The 20,992-nt window shown below is 37.4% G+C and overlaps 1 pseudogene; it reads right to left on the reverse strand.

Annotated features, from left to right (window-relative positions):
• Positions 1-6,383: 6,383 nt before the first annotated feature.
• The window catches only part of LOC103351938 (microtubule-associated protein tau-like), a 30,097-nt pseudogene continuing 15,488 nt past the window's right edge, over positions 6,384-20,992 (reverse strand).

A 20,992-nucleotide genomic window follows, 5' to 3' on the forward strand; every position in this document is an offset into this window, starting at 1 on the left:
TACCTCAAATGAAATGGTGTTGAAGACAAAATTAGGCTGTATTAAATTACTCAAATACCTCCCCAAATATTATGCCCTGCTAGTCTTTCTGTCACACATGCACAATTTTAGTCCACAAACTGAATCTATTTGGGTGCTTGCTGGTTGTTAGTCATTTTGGGAATGTAGATACTAAATACTTACCTTTACTCCTGCACTGATTTTTAGAACCTATTATGTACTGATAGTTGACACTATCTTCTTGTACCCTTCTAACCTTTTCCACTTTCTCCAGCAACATGCATAAGCTTCTGAGCTTTTCTTTCTCTATTTTGCTATTAGTATTGAGAAGTGGAGCTATTCTCTTATTCCCTGTCTTTAGTAGAGTGTTTATATGTCCACTGGCTAGCTCACTCTGGCTACCACATGAAGAAGAGACTGAGATGTCAGGGATATAGATCAATTGCATAACTGTCAGCATTTCCTTGAGCATGGGGACTGGTAAAGTGTTTAACAGACATAACTAGCTCCAAATATGTTATGACTAATAAAATGCTTTTAACAAAAATGTATACTGTACTAGAGTAATTAATGCTTATTCTCACAAGGCCTGATAGACATGATCAAATTATCTTTTTTTCTTATGTCTGCATTTGGAAAAAAATCTATTCCTACTTATGAAAGAAAATTTATGATATGAATGTGTATGAGTAATAAGATCATGAGTCCACCAAATGCTTTCCTTTAACTACTACTTTGCTTAGCCTTGCTCTGCACATATATTTTTCCCTAGGATAGTACCAATATATCATTTATGGAGTCATATATCATGAGGTGTTCTACCTTACTTGTAATATCCCTTCAGATGTGTAAAAAAATTGATTTTGCCATATTTATTCACAAGTCATCTCTTAATTCAAAAAGTATTTATTGAATATCTCATTTGTACCAGATATTGTACAATGTGCTGCAAATTTGATGATGACCAAATTAGACATAATATTTTCATTCCTTGATACAAGGAAGAAAAATAACAGAGAAAAAGGGGATAAAACTACTTGAGGTATGGCGTTCAGGTATCATCTCTCTGAAATAATAACCTTTAAGCTAAGACCTGAGGCAAATAAAAGCAAGTCAGTTATTAAATCAACCAACCAACCAACCAACCAACCAAAGAAACATGGGGAAGAGTGTTTCAAGCAGAAGGAGCTAAATGTCCGGCAAATATGAAGAATGGAAATTAAGCCATTTTAGGTAGAGTACGGTGATTGAGAGCATAGTGTCACATGAGAGCATAGAAGTAGAAGGAAACCAGAGTATTAGATCCTTGTAGGTCATGATACAAATAATTGAATTTTAAAAATAAATTTGCCAGAACACAGTATTTGCAACAGAACTGTTAGACATGGGCCTGCATGTACGTCTCTCTCTCTCCTCTCTCCTCCCTCCCCCCTCCCTCTCCCTCTCCCTCTCTCTTTCTATCCTCTTTAAATTATAGCTCCCGTGTATAAGAAATGACATGAAGTATTTGTCTTTCTGTGTCTTGCTTATTTCATTCAACATGATGTCCTCCAGTTGTATCCATTTTGAGGTAAATAATAGAATTTCATTAATTTCAATAACTTTATAATGTTCCATTGTGCATATATCTCACATTTTTTTATCCATTCATCTGATCATGGACACCTTGGTTAATTCCATATATTGGCTGTTCTGAACACTGCTGCTATAAGCATGGTGGTACAGGTATCTCTTAGATAAAATGAGTTCATGTATTTGAGATATATACCTAATATAGAATTAGATAGTACTATAACATTAATGTTGATTTTGTTTTAAAACTTATATAAGTGAAGTTGAACCTGAATATTTTCACTTGAGTATTGTTGAGAGCCCTTGCCTATTTTCCTAGTGGACCATGGAGTTTTTACTTTCTATTTGTTGAACTCTTTAGTGGAGCCATTAAACCTTTTAATCTAATGGAAAATTAAATTATGTTACTTCAATAAATGAATGAATAAAATTGAATTTTATTGAATTTTATTCTAAGTGAACTTTCCTAAAAATCCTTTGGAGGATTTTTAAGCAAGGGGTGGCTCATTCTGGATACATATTTACATGCACATGCACAGAAATGGATATGTATGCATGTATATATATGTATGTGTGTGTATGCATATATATATGAACTTCAAAAAGTTTATGGCAAATACACATTGAAATTTTTTTTTATTTCAAGGGAGAGAAAAAGAGAGGCAGAGGCAGAAATTTCCCATGTGCTGGTTGATTCCCCAAATGCCTAGACAGGTAGGTCTAGGCAAGCCTGATCTGGGAAATGAGAAGTCAACCCAGGTCTCCCATATGGATGGCAGGAACTCAACTACTTGAGCCATTACTTGCTTCCTCCCAAGGTGTTGATTAGCAGGCAGCTAGAATTGGAAGCATTGCTGAAAATCAAACCCAGGGACACTGGTATGGAATGTAGATGTTCCAAGAGGCACCTTAACTACTGTGCCAAATGCCCATTACCACATTAGCTTTTTTAAAAAGTGATTTATTTATTTATTTGCAAGGTAGAGTTACAGACAGAGGGAGAGACAGAGAGAAAGGTCTTCTGTCCTCTGGTTCCCTCCCCAAATGGCTGCAATGGCTGAAGATGAGCTGATCCGAAGCCAGTAGCCAGGAGCTTCTTCCGGGTCTCCCACCTGTGCCCAGGGGCCCAAGCACCCAAGCCATCCTCCATTGCTTTCCCAGGCCATAGCAGAGAGCTGGACAGGAAGTGGAGCAGCTGCGACATAAACCAGAGCGTGGGATGCCAGCACCACAGGTGGATGCCTAGCATACCACGCCATATGGCCAGCCCCACTACATTATCTTATATTTTAATTCAATTTTTCTATGATATTTTTGAAGTTCTCTTATATATTTCCCTTTTGGTTTATATTTCTTTTATTACTCTGGTTGTCTGTATCTAGATATGCTTCATTTTTACAATGTTCCTCCAAGAGGGCTCCTATTGCCACAAGTCGGCAGCAAATGTACTGAATTTGGGGTGCAGATGTGTTTTGTTTGGCTCATTCAGCATTTTATTAAAAGTAAACTTAGATTCCAGTGTTTCACATAAAAATCCAGATTCCTGCTTTTTTGGAAATCTGTACTGGTGACTCCAAGTCTGCCTTCCCACATGACGACAAGAAGATAGAGTATCTTTTTCCCCCTTGAAATAAAACTTGCATTCTTTTATTATCATTGTCCTAGATATCTCCACCAGGCCTCGCTCACTTATATGTATAACCTTATAGCACCTCCAGACACATAAATGATCTAGACCTTCATACTCTGTGTCAATATCGTTGATATACTTCTACTGCCTAGAACAGAATAGTGCATGCTTGGTACTCAATAAGCATTTGTTAAATTAGTGACTATTATATACACACCTAGATTTGCAAGTTTCTTGAAGAAATAATCATTTTCTATATTTCTGAATTCACTCCCAGTGTTAATACAGTGCCCTGCTCATATTAGATATTCAATAAATATTTAATAGATTAGAAACTGTAAAGAAGCTTGGTCACATGATGTATGTAGTGTGCTGAATGATCTGTCTCCAGGATATAATCTTTAAAGTATAATTTCCAAGTCATATGCAATAAAAAGCACTAGAGTGGTAGTCAAGAAATTGAGATTGCAATCCCAATTCTACTGAGAGATTGTGTGGCCAAGGACAAGTGACATAGTTTTGTTAGTCCTCTGCATTTTCATCAGTAAACAGTTGCCTGGCTTTATAGACTTAATTGAGTCATTAATAGAAGTTAATGACATCATATACTTTTGGGTTTTAATGTATTTATGGAGTCATCAGAGGTATTTTAACTTTATATCTCTTTTAAATTCTTGTTAATTTATGTTAAAATATTTTTAATGTTAGCAATGTTATAGGTGAGGGTTTTTTCCATGGTGGGTGACTACTATAACCAAGTTTGTAGCTCATTTCCTATGTGCCATAGTTCATGCAAATATTCTGTTCAAGTTAGTTTCACAGAACAAAGAACTAAGATAGGAGAAAAGTATCAACTAACTTCTCTCTATGCTAACCATATTATGGGAAGCTCTAATAAAAGCACTATTTTTCTGTGTAGTGATAGAATGCCTAATAGCAAGAAAATAATTAAAAAAAATAACCACTGGGGCTGGCATTTCAGTGTAGCAGGTTAAACTTCCCCCTGCAATGCCAGAATCCCATATAGGTGCCAGTTCAAGTCCCGGCTGCTCCACTTCTGATCCAGTTCCCTGCTAAAGGCCTGAGAAAGCAATAGAGCCCAAGTGCTTGCACACCTGCACCTTCATGGGGGACCCGAAGGAAACTGCTGGCTCCTGGCTTCAGATAAGCCCAGCTATGGCCATTGCAGCCATTTGGGGAGTGAACAAGTGGACGGAAGACCTTTCTTTCTATAACTCTGCCTCTTAAATAAATAAATGCATCTTTAAAAAAGCTATTATTCCCCTATACCTATAAACTTAAATATATATGGTGAAAGCAGGATTGAGAGAAAAGGCAGCATTGTTAATTTTATGAAAACTAATTAGGGTTAAAATTTCTCTTCTTGTGATGAGGAGTAATTGAGTCATGGTTCATGTTTACAAGTATAATTATGGAGTCTCTGTAGCTCAATATCCAATTCCAATGTTAGGAATAATTGCCCAGTACTTGAAAATGGGCAAAAGAGATTACACAGTGTCATTTCAGAAATAGGTCTGGGAGTTACTCATTGGACTCTCTCAGCTTTATATAATTCCATAATTGTAAGCACCTTCAATTAACTTGTTATTTTAAAGCTTTGTGGGGTTAACTGTTACATGTGGAAAACTGACTACAGTGAAAATGACTTCTGTTCATAGATATGCAAATGAATTTTATCTGCTCATGATACAGCTTATCGCTGTACTGTAGAAATAATGATCTCTAACATTGCATTTTATTGCCTTATAGAATATTAAGCAGTTTTGTAATTACAAAAATCATTTAAATATTCTTGACTTGTATGTATATATACACGTATATTTATACATGCAAATACATGTATATGTATATATATATATATATATTTCAAGTTCTTGTTTGAACTGGTCTCAATATCTTACTGCTTCTTTCATTAATTAAAGAATTATATAAAATATTTGACATATCTTAATTTTCTAATTTGTGTCTGAGTCATGTTTTAACTCTAAAAATTATGCTTTAGCAATAGCTCAGGTTGTATCTTTCTATAAACAGTGAAGTAGAAAATAATCAGAGATGGAAAGGGCTTGAAAGCTTTTAATCCCATAGAAATAATAGCATAATCCATAGAAATAATAGCATATCATGCAAAATACACAAAAAAGTTGCTTGTAGCTTTCCTTGCAAAAGGGAAAACCTGGAGATAATCTAAGAGTGCGGCCGGCGCCGCGGCTCACTAGGCTAATCCTCTGCCTAGTGGCGCCGACACACCGGGTTCTAGTCCCGGTCAGGGCGCCGGATTCTGTCCCGGTTGCCCCTCTTCCAGGCCAGCCCTCTGCTGTGGCCCGGGAGTGCAGTGGAGGATGGCCCAGGTGCTTGGGCCCTGCACCCCATGGGAGACCAGGAAAAGCACCTGGCTCCTGGCTCCTGCCATCGGATCAGCGTGGTGCGCCGGCCGCAGCGCGCCGGCTGCGGCGGCCATTGGAGGGTGAACCAACGGCAAAAGGAAGACCTTTCTCTCTGTCTCTCTCTCTCACTGTCCACTCTGCCTGTCAAAAAAATAAAAAAAAAAAAGAGTGCATCAGGAGAAGAGTAAGTAAATAAGGTACTTAAATGCCAGAAGGATACTATGCAGCCGTTAAAATAGATGAGGTGGGTGCATGTTAATGTCCTGACATACAGTAGTCTCTGAGGTTTATTGTTATGCAAGAAAAGAAAGTTGTGTAACCCTTTTAAGTACAATCCTGTATAAAGAAAATGGGAAATAATGCTGTCTTTTTCTATGTGTCTGCATAGAGTATATCCAAGTGATTATGTATCTATAGAAAATGTGTAAAATATATGTAGAAACTGATGAAAATTGTTATCTCTGGAGAATAGGATTTAGCTCAAAGACTTTGAAGTTTTACTCTATACATTTCTATAAGAATTTGTGTGTTTGTGTATGTGTGTGTGTGTTTTCAAACTGTTTTATTATGAGCTCCCATTAGTTTGGAAATTTGCCCTCACTCTCATCACTAGTTTTGAAGACCTGGGCCCAAGACCAGTGACAAAAGCAGGTCAGGTGATGAACCGATGAACCCATCTGTGAGTGGCAACCAGGGAGGGCCAGATCATCACGCTTTTCCCCACACTGTCACTGTCTCTTCTTTACATGAGTGTAATGGCCCTGGAGGCCTGATCACAAACACTGTTGGACCATGGAGGGGGACACTTTATCAGCCAGTGTGGCGAGCTGGGGACAAGTCCACCGTGTTGATGCTGTCGGTGAAGGACAGGTTGATGAGGTACTGTGGAGACTTTTTCCCAGACACCATGGGCGACTTGTACAAAATTTCTGCTCCGTGGTCTGTCTTGGGTTTGGCATTCTCATGGAAGGTCAGCTTGTGGGATTTTGATATTTATATTTCCTCTGCTAGAGACATTGGTGATATTATCCAGGGACCTGGTCCTCAGATTTTATCTCCACTTGGTCACATCCTGGTTTATGATCGAAGTTGCCCAATGAACCACATTTAGAGTTCAGCATGCTCAGATTCACGGGTGTGTAGACTATTTGCACATTCCTGCTGTCCAGCTGGTGCTTCAGGATTTCAGTGGAGCCATTCTTGGATTTGATGTTCTTCAGAACTGGCATGGTTACAGATGCTATTTGCAGGCAGCTCTTGGTGGAGGACAGGGACTTGGGTGGAGAGCAGACCGCTGCACCTTCTTAAGATCCCTGGTGGGTGGAGTGGGCAGAGACTGGGTGCAGGAGCGGCTGCTGGGGGTACCCAGGGATTTGGGGCTGCTGTAGCCAATGTGGTCCCCAGATTTTCCAGATTCACCTGAGGACAAAAATACCTCATGCCACACACCAAGAATTTTTTAAATTAAAAATTGTGCATTTTTTTTGTAATTGAAAAAGAAAAATGACGGAAATGATCTTCTGAGCAACAGAATAAATATGTAGGTTTGCATTATTACCCAAAGTATAAACTAAATATCCATGAGTAATAGAGTTAGAAATAAATGATTGAATGAAGAAATAAATGGGAGAGAAGAGACAAATCTTTCTTATAAAACAATTCCAAATTGTGTGTGTGTATGTGTGTGTGTGTGTTTAGGAAGTAGAACTTCTCACTCTCCCCCTTTGTGTGTAGACTTTATTTGTTTCCAAAAGAAAGAGTACAGAAAGAAAAAAACAATACCTTTACGGTTTAGAAATATTGCAAGACAGAATTAATGCCCACCCACTCAATATGTCCATGTCTGAATGCACAGTGTCTGAAAAATGTATGTTACTTGGAAAACCGGGAATTAATGTTTCAGAAGGAATCAACATTGATATTTGTATGTTCTTATAATAGGAAAATCATCCCAGATTATCTGACTTAGTCTAATATAATCACAAGAGTCCTTAAATAGAGTAGAGGAAGGCAAAAGAGGACATAGTCAGAGAGAGACCTGATTGGAAGCAGTAGTGATTGATATGACGTGAGTTTCAGACCCAAGGTTGTTTTGACGATGGAGTGAGGAAGCAATGAGACATAAATACAAATGGCCTCTAGAAATTAGGAAAGGCAATGGAATTGGTTCTCTCAGACACATCACATAAAGAAATGGAGCCCTTGGGGCCGACATTGTGTCTGCCGGCAACGCCTGCATCCAATATGAACTCTGGTTCAAGTCCCAGCTGTTCCACGTTCCATCTGACTCCTTTCCAATGTGCCTGGGAATGCAGTAAGTGATGGCTCAAGTCTTTGACCCCTGTCACTCATGTGGTAGACCCAGATGGAATTCCAGGCTCCTGGCTTCAGCCTAGCCCAACTTCAGGTACCTACAGCCATTTGGGGAGTGAATGAGTGGATGGAAGATCTCTCTCTCTCTCTTGCTCTCTCGCTTTCTCCTCTCATCTGATCTCTTCCCCTTCATCTCTGTAACTGCCTTACAAATAAATAATTCATTAAAAGTAAGAGAAAGAAATGCAGCCCTGTCAATACCTTGATTTTATCTCATGAGACCTGAACTTCAGAACTGTGTGATGATAAATTTGCATCGTTATCAACCACTGAGTTTTAGCAACTTTTATGTCAGCCATAAAAAATTAATACAGATCCACCCTAATCAGATAATCAAGATTAATGCCACCAGTGATAAATCATGTAGTTGCCATATACTCCCTGATATAAAAAGGACACTTGATTTCTGTGGTATCCTTACCAAAATCTTATTACCCCAGTCCAATAATAAAAATACTAGAGAAACTCCAACAGTGGAACATTCTCAAAGATACCTGACCAGTGCTCCTTAAACACAGAACTTTGCTTTATACTTTTGCCAAACTAATGGTTAAGCATGTTATGCTACTATAGTTTTAATGATCTGTGATTACTTTAAAATTTAGTGTATTTGGGTAAAATGGTCATTTTTACATTTAAATATTGTTTATATCCATTGTCTATATTCCCATCAAACTAGGGTCTTTTTGCTTTTTACTTGTTAAACTTGTTTGATAAAACTTTAAGATTTTTGTGGTGATATATATATATATTTAAAATATGTTATCTCAAAAATAATTTAAAAATAAAGGGAGAGGGAAGGACAGTGGTGGGAGAGAGAGGGAGAAGTACGGAGAAAGGGAATATCATTATATTTTTAGAATTGTATCTACAAACTGTACTGAATATTAAAAACTAATTTAAAATTAAAAACATTTTAAGGATTTATTTATTCACTTGAGTGGCAGAATTACAGACAGAGAAAGGGAGAGATGGGGGGAGGGGGAGGTCTTCCATCCACTGGTTTACTCCACAGATGGCTGCAATGGCTGGAGCTGGGCCAATCTGAAGCCAGGCGCCAGTAGCCAGGAGCTTTTTCAGGGTCTTCCACACCGGTGCACTTGGGCCATCTTCTACTGTTTTCCCAGGCCAGCAGCAGGAAGCTGGATTAGAAGAGGAGCAACCAGGACAGGAGCAGCCAGGATTTGAATTGAGGCCCATATGGGATTCTGACACCACAGGCAGAGGCTTAACCTACTATGCCACAGTACCAGCACCCAAACAAACAAACAAACAAAAAAAAACATTAAAACACAAAACTCAATATAAAAAAAGGAGAAGACTGGGAAACTGGCTCAGGCTAGAGAATATCGAGAATACATGATGACCAAAAATATTGTAGGTTGCATCCTGGGACTGAAAAAGGATAGAAGTAGAAAAACTTGTGTAATTTGAATAAAGGTTAGTTTATAGAAATGTATCAATGTTAGTTTCTCAGTGATGACAGGTACTATAATTATATAAGATGTTAACAATAGGGGAAGGGGCCAGCGCCATGGCTCACTTGCTTAATCCTCTGCCTGCGGTACCAGCATCCCATATGGGTGCCAGTTCTAGTCCTGGTTGCTCCTATTTCAATCCAGCTCTCTGCTATGGCCTGGGAAAGCAGTAGAAGATGGCCCAGGTGCTTGGGCCCCTGCACCCGCATAGGAGACTGGGAGGAAACATCTGGCTCCTGGCTTCGGATCGGCACAGTTCTGGCTGTAGTGGCCATTTGCGGGGTGGGGGGGGTGTGAACCAATGGAAGGAAGACCTTTCTCTCTGTCTGTCTTTCTCACTGTCTGTAACTCTCCCTCTCAAATAAAAAAATAGGGGAAACTGGGAGAGGGATATGTGGGAAATGAAGGATAAAATGTATATACTATATAATTTTTCTCCCCTCCTATTTCTTTATTCTTTAAAAATGAGTGAATGCCACAGTGGAGGTGCATCTAAGTAAAACTTAATTTTATCCTTGCAGATTGGGAAAATTAAATGTTCACCAAAAACTTGCAAGTATCTGAAGCAGTGAATAGAGTAGGGAAGATGAACTGAATAATACTAGCTGCATCTCACCTTTCTTTCAGAAAGGGAGAAAGATATTCCCTGCTACTGGACTTCCTGCCCTTAAAAATACTCTATATTGAACACTAATAATGTGTCCCCCATTTTTTCTTCCCTAGTACAGTATTGCCACCATAGTTGACCCAGAACACTCTCAAGTATCTTCACAGAGTGATGATGTAGATGAAAATCAAAATGTATATAAAATAATGCAAGAAAGAAGGCTATTCATCTTTGTGCTTTAAAATATGTGCAAATCATAGCCTTGAAATTCTTGTAAATTCTTTTTCTTCCTACTTAATATCATTAATGGTGAGGCCAGATCAGATTTGGAAAAAAGGAATATACATACATGAGGAAAAAGGAAAGGTTTAAATTTTTCTGAATCCAGAGGACTTTGACTTGGAAAATGATGTTATTTATTCAATAAATGGCAGCCAAATTGTGAGTCACTACTATTGTATTAAAGGAGTGAAGATAACACTGAAGGCAGATGGGGTTCTGACCCTCATTCCACACTAAGGACTCTGGAGAGCAATATCCTCTCAGTCTGTCCCTGTCTTCTCCCTGTGTTAGCCTGATACTGTCATATCAGTTAATCTGTGCAAATTGAACACCAGATATTTCACTTTCCTGAATTATCTTATTCATGTGTGGTTTAGAAATTTTTTTGAGAACCAGTGGTGCTCCCTGTGGGCCCTCCAAGACATGAAAAAGTGATTCAGCAGTATAGGTTGGAGTTGGACCACATGGCTGGGTGGCTCAGTGGAGAATATGGTTAGAGGGAGGACTTAAGCAGTCAGTGGCAGTGGAGGTGACAGCTTTAGTCTAGAATGGTACCAGCTCTGACCAAGTCAAGTGAGAAGCAAGTGTCATGGATTATATTAACCATATCTATAGCTCTGAATGACAGCACAACAACGTGGGAAGAGGACCAGACACCCAAAGGTCAGACTATATTGCTTCTCCATGAGGCCACATAAGCCGCACAACTACACTGATGCCTAGAAATAAGGGAATAGGGGAAAGCTGTCTTAGAGACTGAGTTATTTTACCAAGAGAAACTGAATACTACTTCAAGAGGTTGCTTTTATATTATATACAACCTCTACCAACGATATTGGAAGATAACTGGTGAAATGACATACAAATATACCCAGACTGCAAGATCTCAGCACTGGGATCTGTTTTCCACCAGCCCCTCCCTTTAGCGGGGAGCTTATCTGTTTCTTATTCAAATAAAGCTTCATTTCTTCTCCTCTCACTGTTGTATATGGTCTCCTAAATTGTCATTGACACCAGGACACCCAACTCTCCCCTAGGAATACACTTTGTATGCTTTTCTTCTGCTACTTTCCCTGATCAAAATCAGCATGTCTTTTTTTCTATTCAGCCATCTTGGAATCCTCAAATGCTTTTTTCAAATCATATTTCACTGTAGCTGCTGTTTCCAGCAGCCCAGGTTGTATATACATCCTCCTCTCTGGTCTTGAAAGAGACATGAACATCTAGATACAGGAATCGTAAGAGACTCCAAGCAGAGTCAACCAAAATAAATCTTCTCCAAGATATTTTGCATCACATACTCAAAAGTTAAGGACAAGGTTAGAATCCTAAAGAGAGCAAAGGAAAAACATCAAGTTACATTTTAAATGTAAAACCAATTAGGCTAACATCCAACCTCTCAACAGAAACCCTAGAGGCCAAAAAAGAGTAGGATGGTATATGCAAGATGTTAAAAGGAAAAAACTTCCAACCAAGAATATTATGTCCAGCGAAGCTATCAATTAGAAATGAAGGATAAATAAGGTATTTTACAGTTAAGTAAAAACGGAGAATTCACCACCACCAGACACTCCTGAGGAGAAATTCTGAAGGGTGACCTACATTAGAAGTAAATGTCATGAAAACACCAGATTCACTAACAGAGCATCCAGTTAGCAAAACAACATCAATGCAAATGGATTGAATTCAATACCCAAAAAACTTAAGTTAGTTGAATGGATAAAAATCCAAGATCCCATTAAATGCTGCCAACAAGAAACTCATTTCACAAATAAAGATACACTTAGACTGAAAGTGAAGGGCTGGAGAAAGATATATCATGCAAATGGAAGCAAAAATCAAGCAGAAGTAGTTATATTCATATCAGATAACACAGAATTTAAACTGTTTTAAATTATAGAAAGACAAAGAAGGACATTACATTTTGATTAAAGACTTGATTACCAAGAAGATATATCATATATATATATATATATATATGCACCCAACAAACGACCAATTAAAGATATATAGAAAAAAACTATTAGAATGTAAAAGCAGAGACAGACTCTAATACAATAACTGGGTGTGCCTCCACCCCACTGTCGACAATGGAAAAATCAATCAATCAAAGTGTCCATCATCAGATGATTTGTTAAAGAAAATACAATGGAATATTATTCAGCTATAAAAAGAATGAAATTCTACCATTCGCAGTAAAATGGACACAACTGGAGGATGTCATGTTGAATGAAGTAAGCTGGACATAGAAAGGCAAATAATTCATTTTCCCCTTATATGTGGGAGCTAAAATTAAAAATGAAAATAAATTAAAAAAAGGCAAATGAAAAAAAAAGAAAAATCATCCAGTCAGAAAATCAATAAAGGTATATCAGAGTTAAAACATAATATTGAGTAAGTGAATATAACAGAACTACAGGACATTTTACCCAACAGCTAGGGAATATACATTTTTTTCTTCAACACATATCACATTTTCTAGGATTGACCATATATTGTGCCATAAAACAAGTCTCCATAAATATAAAAATACTGAAATGATACCATAAATCTTTTCAGACCACAAAAGAATAAAACTAGAAATCAATATGAAGAATAGAACACTTATAAATACATGGAAATTAAACTACACGCTATTGAATGATCAATGGGTCATTGAAGAAATTAAAAAGGAAACCAAAACTTGCCTGTAATGAATGAAAATGAAAACATAAGATATCAAAATTTGTGGGATACATCAAAAGCAGTATTAAGAGTGCAGTTTACGGCATTAAGTGCTTACATTAAAAAAGAGACATGTCTCAAATAAATGATCCAATGATATGTCTCAAGGATATAGAAAAACAAGAACAAACCAAACCAAAAATAAGTAGGAGGAGACAAATTACAACAATAAGAACAGAAATAAATGAAATTAAAATGAAAAACTATATGAAAGATCAACAAAACAACAGGCCATTTTTGTAAACCAGATAAACAAAACAGAAAAAAACTTTAGCCAGACTAACAAGAAAATAGAAAAAAAAATTCAAATGAATAAAATTAAAAAACAGAAAGCAGACACTACAAATAATACCACTGGAATACAATAGAGCTTAAAAAACTACGATGAAAAACTATATGCTAATAAACTGGAAAACCTCAAAGAAATAGATAACTGCTTACATTAATCTTATTGGGGAAAATTGTGATGTATTCTAACCCAACCCTAAATACCCCTAAATGTTTTACATATAGCCAAATAAGTTAGTGGAAGTGTGAAAACAAGTTTGTGTAAGAATAAACATGACTTTTCAAGTGTGTAGTAAATGAGAGCCCAATGTTCTCACTCAAAAGAGAAGTGAGTGGAACACAAAGGTAGTTGTGCCTTGGAAGGTGAATTCTGCTTTCTTCACATTTTGTTCATCTTTTTGTGGGCTTCTGGTTACCTTGCTTTGAATTCATTCTTTTCCATTGGTCTATCCATCTGTTTCTGTACCAGTACCATGCTGTTTTGATTACAACTGCCCTGTAGTATGTCCTGAAATCTGGTATTGTGATGCCTCCAGCTTTGTATTTGTTGTACAAAATTGCATTAGCTATTCCAGGTTTCCTGCATCTCCATATGAATTTCAGCATCATTTTTTCTAGATCTGAGAAGAATGTCTTTGGTATCTTGATTGGTATCACATTGAATCTGTAAATTGCTTTTGAGAGAATGGACATTTTGATGATGTTGATTCTTCCAATCCATGAGCATGGAAGATTTTTCCATCTTTTGGTATCCTCTTCTATTTCTTTCTTTAAGATTTTGTAACTCTCATCGTAGAGATCTTTAACGTCCTTGCTTAAGTTTATTCCAAGGTATTTGATTGTTTTTGTAGCTATTGTGAATGGGATTGATCTTAGCAGTTCTTTCTCAGCCATGGCATTGCCTGTGTGAAACACCAGAAATCAATCCAAACATCTACAGCCAACTTATATTTGAAAAGTATATAAAACCAATTCCTGGAGAAAGGACAGTCTATTCAATAAATGGTGATGGGAAACTGGATTTCCACGTGCAGAAGCACGAAGCAAGACCCCTACCTTGCACTTTACACAAAAATCCACTCATTGTGGAATAAAGAGCTAAATCTACAACCGACACCATCAATTATTAGAGAACATTGGAGAAACCCTGCAAGATACAGGCACAGGCAAAGACTTTCTAGAAAAGACCCCAGAAGCACAGGCAGTCAAAGCCAAAATTAACATTTGGGATTGCATCAAATTGAGAAGTTTCTGTACTGCAAAACAAACACTCAGGAAAGTGAAGAGGCAACCGACAGAATGGGAAAAAATATTTGCAAACTATCCTACAGATAAAGGATTAATAACCAGAATCTACAAAGAGATCAAGAAACTCCACAACAACAAAACAAACAACCCACTTAAGAGATGGGCCAAGGACCTCAGTAGACATTTTTCAAAAGAGGAAATCCAAATGGCCAACAGGCACATGAGAAAATGTTCAAGATCACTAGCAATCAGGGAAATGCAAATCAAAACCACAAAGAGGTTCCACCTCACCCCGGTGAGAATGGCTTACATTCAGAAATCTACCAACAACAGATGCTGGAGAGGATGTGGGGAAAAAGGGACACTAACCCACTGTTGGTGGGAATGCAATCTGGTCAAGCCACTATGGAAGTCAGTCTGGAGATTCCTCAGAAACCTGAAGATAACCCTACCCTTCGACCCAGCCATCCCACTCCTTGGGATTTACCCAAAGGAATTTAAATTGGCAAACAAAAAAGCGGTCTGCAGCCTAATGTTTATTGCAGCTCAATTCACAATAGCTAAGACCTGGAACCAACCTAAATGCCCATCAACGGTAGACTGGATAAAGAAATTATGGGATATGTACTCTTTAGAATACTATACCGCAGTAAGAAACAACGAAATCCAGTCATTTGCAACAAAATGGAGGAATCTGGAACACATCATGCTGAGTGAAATAAGCCAATCCCAAAGGGACAAATACCATATGTTCTCCCTGATCGGTGACAACTGACTGAACACCAAAAGGAAACCTGTTGAAGTGAAATGGACACTATGAGAAATGGTGACTTGATCAGCCCTCACCCTGACTGTTGATGAACAACTTAATACATTATCCCTCTTAATATTTTTTTGTCTGTTATACTTAATACTACTGGTTTAATTCTGTAATTAATACACAGTTATTCTTAAGTGTTAAAATTAAATTGAAATGTGACCCCTGTTAAATATAAGAGTGAGAATAAGAGAGGAAAGAGATGTACAGTTTGGGACATGCTCAAGCTGACTAGCCCCAAATGGTAGAGTTAGAAACATACCAGGGGATTCCAATTCAATCCCATCAAGGTGGCATGTACAAATGCCATCTCACTAGTCCAAGTGATCAATTTCTGTTCACAATTGATCATAATGATAGGACTAAGAGTCAAAGGGATCACATAAACAAGACTGGTGTCTGCAAATACTAACTGATAGAATAAAAAAGGGAGAGAACGATCCAACATAGGAAGCGAGATACACAGCAGACCCATAGAATGGCAGATGTCCTAAACAGCACTCTGGCCTCAGAATCAGCCCTTAAGGCATTTGGATTCTGTTAAAAAGCCCATGAGAGCATTTCAGGTATGGAAAGCCAAGACACTCTGGCAAAAAAAAAAAAAAAATGACTTAAATGAAAGATCTCCGTGAGTGAGATCCCAATGGAAAGAACAGGTCATCAAAGAAGGAGGTACCTTTCTCTGAAGGGAGGAGAGAACTTCCACTTTGACTATGATCTTGTCTACATATGATCAGAGTCAGTGAACTCAAAAGGCTTCCATAGCCTTGGCAACTCATGACAAGAGCCTAGGGTGATTACTGATGCCATAAACAAGAGTGTCAATTTGTTAAGTCAACAACAGGAGTCACTGTGCACTTACTCCTCATGGAGGATCACTGTCCTTAATGTGCTGTACATTGAGATTTAATGCTATAACTAGTACTCAAACAGTATTTTTCACTTTATGTTTCTGTGTGGGAGCAAACTGTTGAAATCTTTACTTAATATATGCTAAACTGATCTTCTGTATATAAAGAGAATTTAAAATGAATCTTGATGTGAATGGAAGGGGAGAGGGAGTGGGAAAGGGGAGGGTTGCGGGTGGGAGGGACATTATGGGGGCAAGCCATTGTAATCCATAAGCTGTACTTTGGAAATTTATATTATTAAATAAAAGTTAAAAAAAAGAAATCATTCTTAAAAGCAGATTTATAAAATAGGTAAATATTGTGGGGCAAAGTAAAGGCTAAGCATGGAGTGGATTTTTAAAATTCATTTGGAATGTTTTTTGTTTATTTGTGTTTAACTGATGCATTTGTGCTCTACATATGTATGGGATTCCATGTGATGTTTTGATACATGTATACATCGTGTAATGTGCAATTCCGGGTAAACATATGTATCTCCTCAAACATACATCATTTCTTTGTGGTGGAGACAATAAAAACCTTTCCTTTAAAAAAAAGATAAACTCATGAACACATATAATCAACCACAATTAACTCAAGAAGATATAGACAGCCTAAACAGACCCATGAAAAGTAGTGAGACTGAAGCAGTAATTAAAAATATTCCATCAAGGAAAATTCCAGGGCTTCATGGCTTTACAACTGAACTCTACAAAACATTTAAAGAGGAACTAACTCAAATATTTCTCAATCTATTCCAAAATATTGAGCAGGACGGAACTCTGCCAAACTTTTTATGAGGTCATCATCACTCTGATCCCAAAACTGAACAAAGACAAAACATGAAAAAAAAACTACAGACCTTGATGAACATAGATACAAAGATCTCAACAAAATACTAGCATACTGACTCCAAAACCACATGAGAATGATCATATATCACAATCAAGTGGGATTTACTTCAGAGATACAAGGGTGGTTCAACATTTCAACATTTGCAAATCAATAAATATCATAAGTCACATCAACAGAATGAAGAACCGAAACCATATGGTCATCACAAATCATGCACAGAAAGCATTTGACAAGATTCAACACTCATTAATGATAAAAACCCTCCACAAATTAGCTATAGAAGGGACATGCCTCAAAATTATAAGGGTTCTATATGACAAACCAACAACCAATATCATACTGAATGAGGAAAAATTTGAAAACATTTCTTCTCAGATCTTGAACAAAACAAGATGTCCACTTCCTTCACTCACATTCAATATAGTACTAGAAGTATCTGCAAGAGCAATTACGGGGGAGAAGGAAATAAAGACCATCAAAATTTGAAAAGAGATATTAAACATATCCATGTTTGCAAATTACATAATGTTGTGCAGAGAAAAGCCTAAACACCCCAACAAAGAGGTGTTAGAATTGATAAACCAATTCAATGAATTTGAGTTTACAAAATAAATATTCAAAAAACAGTAGCTTTTTAAAAATACTAATGGCAAACTCACTGAATAGAGAACCCAGAAATCAATCTATGTACATGATGTACATGCATCCAACTGCATTGACAAAAGTGGCCAGACCATACATTAATCATTTCAGCAATTGATGCTGGCAAAACTGGATGTTTTTATGTAGAAGAAGAAAATTAGATCCCTAACCTCTTACCACATGCAGAAATCAACTCAAGATGGATAAGCGACCTAAATAGAAGCCCTGAGACTATGAAAGAGAAATTAAGAAAGAAATCTCATTCACATTAGCCACAAAAATAGTCAAATATTTAGGAATAAATTTAAGCAAAAAAGTGAAACATCTCTACATGAAAATTATGAAGACTATGAAGTTGCTGGACGAAAGTGTAGGGACAACATTCCAAGATATTCTTCTAGGGGATGGCTTCATGGATCCTGAAACACAGGCAACAAATGCAAAACTAAACAAATATGATTATATCAAACTCCGAATTTCTGCACAGCAAAGGAAGTGATCAACAGAGTGAAGAGACATCCAACAGAATGGGAAAAATATTTGCAAGCTACCTATCTTACAAACGGTTAATATCCAGAACATATCTGCACTCAAAAAACTCGACAACAACAAAAAAGCAATCCAGTTAAGAAATGGGCAAGGGCCTCAACAGACAGTTCTCAAACAGATACAAATATCCAACAAATTTATGAAGAAATGTTCAGCATCACTAGCTGTCAGGAAAATGTAAATCAAAACCGCAGAGATACTACTTTACCACTGTCAGAATGGCCATTACCCAAAAGACAGTAATGAATGCTAGTGAGGATGTGAATAAAAGGGAATGCTTGCTGGCGCCGCGGCTCACTAGGCTAATCCTCCACCTTGCGGCACCGGCACACCGGGTTCTAGTCCCGGTCGGGGTGCTGGATTCTGTCCCGGTTGCCCCTCTTCCAGGCCAGCTCTCTGCTATGGCCCGGGAGTGCAGTGGAGGATGGCCCAAGTACTTGGGCCCTGCACCTCGTGGGAGACCAGGATAAGTACCTGGCTCCTGCCATCGGATCAGCGTGGTGCGCCGGCCGCAGCGCACTGGCCGCAGTGGCCATTGGAGGGTGAACCAACGGCAAAGGAAACCTTTCTCTCTGTCTCTCTCTCACTGTCCACTCTGCCTGTAAAAAAAAAGCGGGGGGGGGGATGCTTATACACTGCTGGTGGAAATGTAAGTTAATGCATTCACTGTGGAATACAGTATGGGAGTTCTTCAAAAAACTGGAAATAGACTTGCCATATGATTCAGAAATCCCAGTACTATGTATATACCCAAAAGACATGAACGTGGTATATCAAAGAGATTTCTGCTCCATCATGTTTATAGCAGTACTGTTCACAATAGCCAAAATATGGAATTAACCAAGATGTCCATCATCAGATGAATAGATAAGAAAATGTCACACACACACACACAGAGTTGAATATTATTCAGATATAAAAAATGAAATTCTACCATTTGCTTAAAAATGTGTGCAACTGTAGGACATAATGTTGAGTGAAATAAGCCGTACACAGAAACACAAACACCTCATGTTCTCCCTTAAATATGGGAGCTAAAAGGAAAAAAGAACATAAAACTTAAAAGAAAAGAATGCCTGTGTGTATAAGTATTGCTGCAAATATAGTTTTGTCAAATTTGTTTTGTATCTTTGTCAAACCAATAGTAAGAATGCTACACTACTATAGTTTTAATGATCTGTAATTATTTTAAAATTTATTGTATATGGGTAAAATGGTCATTTTTCCATTTAATATTGTTTTTACCCTGGCATATATTACCAGTGAACTATGGTCTTTTTTACTTTTCAGACATTGATCTCTTTATTTAATGTAGCATTAAGTCCTTGACTGCAATGTTAATTAAAAATGTTCTGAAAAACTGAAAAGATGGAAGGAAGGGAGAAAGGAAGAGAGAGAGAGGGAGAGAGAGGGAGAGAAAAGGAAAAGTGACTTTACATACATTATGGTATTTGATCCTCTGAAATGTAATAAGTATATACTAATATTATTATTGTTTTATGGATGAAGAAACCATTATTAAATATGTAAAGTAAGGAGCCACAGCTGTGGCATAGTAGGTTAGACTTCCACCTGTGGCGGCAGCATCCCATATTGGCACTGGTTCATGTCCTGGCTACTCCTCTTCTGATCCAGATCTCTGATTATGGGTTGGGAAAGCAGTGGAAGATAGCCCAACTGGTTGGGCCCCTGCACCAAAGTGGGAGACTCAGAAGAGGCTCCTGGCTCCTGACTTCGGATCAGCTCAGTTCTAGGCATCGTGGCCATTTGGGAAGTGAACCAGTGGATGGAAGACCTCTCTCTCTCTCTCTCTCTCTCTCTCTCTCTGTTACTCTGCCTCTCAAATAAATAAATAAAATCTTTAAAATATGTAAAGTTTTTTGAGTATATGAAAATAATAATTTTGTGGGGCACAGATATATACCCCAGTTTGTCTGACTCCAAAGCTTGAATTCCTTATTATTAAGCCAATAAAGTTAGGAGGAAAAATTCTATCTCTTAAAGTATAGCATTCAGTTTTGAAACTAAGCAGATTTTACAAAGGTTGTTGAATGCTCTAATAAACTTATGCTAATATAAGACAACTTTATGCTTAATGAAACTTCCATATTTAGAAATTAAGTGGCTGTTGAATTTAATCTGAAATGACTACAAGAAAATACTCTGACAGAGGATATAAAAATACCAGTGCCTGCAAAAGACTAACATGACTATTAAAAGTTCTAATAGGATTTTTTTTCCAAGGAAAAAGTTGAGTGCTCTATTTAGATTTGATTTTTATAAATATATAGCTGTATAACTTAAAAGTTAAAAAAAGGAAACTAATACTAAATTTCCATTTCTTATCTATCATACAATTTTCTTTTTGCTTTTAGAAAACTGCATTATAGGACGATAAAGAACAGCTGCATTATAGGACGATAAAGAACAGCTGGTCTAACATATAAATGTTCGCATTAGGAAATAACCACTTAGAGGTTACATGGTTTGCCCAGATCACATTGAGATTAGTGTTAGAGCCAAGACTAAAATCTTGGTCCTTTGCTTCTTTGCCCATACCTCTTTATATTCCATGTTTTATACCAAATGTTCATTGCATGATATTAACTTTAGAAGTCTGTTACATGCA

Source organism: Oryctolagus cuniculus, chromosome X (assembly GCF_964237555.1).
Source record: "Oryctolagus cuniculus chromosome X, mOryCun1.1, whole genome shotgun sequence".
Lineage (NCBI taxonomy): Eukaryota > Metazoa > Chordata > Mammalia > Lagomorpha > Leporidae > Oryctolagus > Oryctolagus cuniculus.